The following is a 2187-nucleotide window of genomic DNA, read 5'->3' on the forward strand; positions in this document are numbered from 1 at the left end:
GGTCCATGTCAGACATGAAAGGAATTGATCCGGCCATAACAACTCATGAACTAAACGTCGATCAGACAGTCAAGCCCATCCGACAGAAGCGACGCAAGCTCAGTCCAGATAGGTCAAAGGCGCTGGTTCAATTGCTGAAGTGCGCTACCTTGAGTGGTTAGCAAATCCAGTAGTCGTCGAAAAGAAGAACGGGAAGTGGCGCGTCTGCGTCGACTTCACAGACTTGAATAAAGTCTGCTCAAAGGACATCTATCCTCTTCCCAACATCGACCGTTTAGTCGAGTACACGGCTGGAAACGATATGCTCACCTTCATGGACGCTTTCTCTGGGTACAACCAAATCATGATGCACCCCGACGATCGCGAAAAAACGGCATTTATCACGGATAGAGGAACCTACTGCTATAAGGTCATGCCATTCGGTTTGAAGAACGCGGGAGCAACCTACCAACGGCTTGTGAACAAAATGTTCGTAGACAAGCTAGGCGTCACCATGGAAGTATACATCAACGATATGCTTGTCAAGCCGCTACATGCTGCTGATCACCTCTGTCACTTGAGAGATTGCTTCGAAACTCTCAACAAATACGGCATGAAACTGAACCCCGCAAAGTGCACATTTGGGGGTTCCTCAGGCGAGTTCCATGGATACATAGTCACGCAGCAGGGAATCGAAGACAACCCGAAGCAGATCTCCGCGGTCCTGAACCTTCCGAGCCCAAAAAACAGTAGAGAAGTGCAACGGCTTACGGGTAGGATAGCTGCACTCAACCGGTTCATCTCCAGATCCACCGAAAAATGCTTACCATTCTACGACCTCCTCCGAGGTAACAAATGGTTTATCTGGGATGGGAAATGCGCGGAGGCATTTATCCAACTCAAGCATTATCTGACAACTCCAACCGTTCTCGCCAGGCCAGACGTCGGCGACGTTCTATCTCTTTACGTCGCAGTATCACAAGCAGCAGTCAGTAGCGTTCTAATAAAAGAGGATCACGGTGAGCAAAAGCCAATCTTCTACACGAGTAGGCGCATGACCGGACCAGAAACGCGATACCCAACTCTGGAGAAGATGGCACTGGCAGTCGTCGAAGCGGCGAGAAAGCTTCGCCCCTACTTTCAGTCACATTCGGTTGAAGTATTAACCGACCAGCCCCTCCGAATGATACTTCAAAATACAAACAGGTCCGGAAGACTAACGAAGTGGGCTATCGGACTCGGTGAGCTTGATATCACTTACAAAAACATAACTGCAGCGAAATCTCAGGTCCTCGCAGACTTCTTAATCGAATTGGCCACAGAGTTAGAGCAAGATCTCACGCTCCCAAACCCAAACTGAACACTGTATGTCGACGGATCTTCGACTAACAGGGGCGCAGGTGCTGGAGTTCAACTGCAATCCCCGACCGGCGAACTGATCAGGAAGTCTTTTAGCTTTGGCTTTCCAGCCTCGAACAACAAAGCTGAATATGAATCTTTGATCGCTGGACTCCGCTTAGCAAAAGCTGTTAAGGCCAAACGTTTAAGCGCCTACTATGACTCGCAGTTAGTCGCCAGTTAGTTTAGCGGCGATTACGACGCCCGCAACGATCAGATGGATTCCTACCTCAAGATAGTACAGGGATTAGCCGCAGAGTTCGAATTCTTCGAACTCGTCAAAGTTCCCAGAGGAGAAAATGTCTGCGCGGACGCCCTTGCAGCCCTTGGAAGCAAGCTTCATGACCAAGTTAAACGCACTATTCCAATACACCGCATTGAGAAGTCGAGCATCGATATCTCGATGGACCAAACCGCCATCATAGCCCTAGTCACCGAAACCGACACCCTCCTTACTGATGAGTTCGGCCCCGACTGGCGAACTGAGTTCATCGACTATCTCTCAAAGGGGGAACTTCCAACCGAGAAATGGGCAGCCCGCCGACTAAAAATGCGCAGTGCCCATTATATCGTCCTAGACAACAAACTCCATCGATGGACTGCGAGTAAAGTACTACTCAAATGTATCCATGGTGAAGAAACGGTCAAGGTTATGGCCGAAACACACGAAGGCGCTGGAGGAAACCATTCGGGCGGACGAGCATTAGCAATCAAAGTGAGAAGCCTAGGCTTCTTCTGGCCGACGATGAACGCAGATTGTGAGCCCTGCGCCAGAAGCTGCGACAAGTGCCAACGGCATGCACCAAGCAT

The sequence above is a fragment of the Brassica oleracea genome, chromosome C4 (genome assembly GCF_000695525.1).
Source record: "Brassica oleracea var. oleracea cultivar TO1000 chromosome C4, BOL, whole genome shotgun sequence".
In the NCBI taxonomy this organism is placed as follows: Eukaryota; Viridiplantae; Streptophyta; class Magnoliopsida; order Brassicales; family Brassicaceae; genus Brassica; species Brassica oleracea.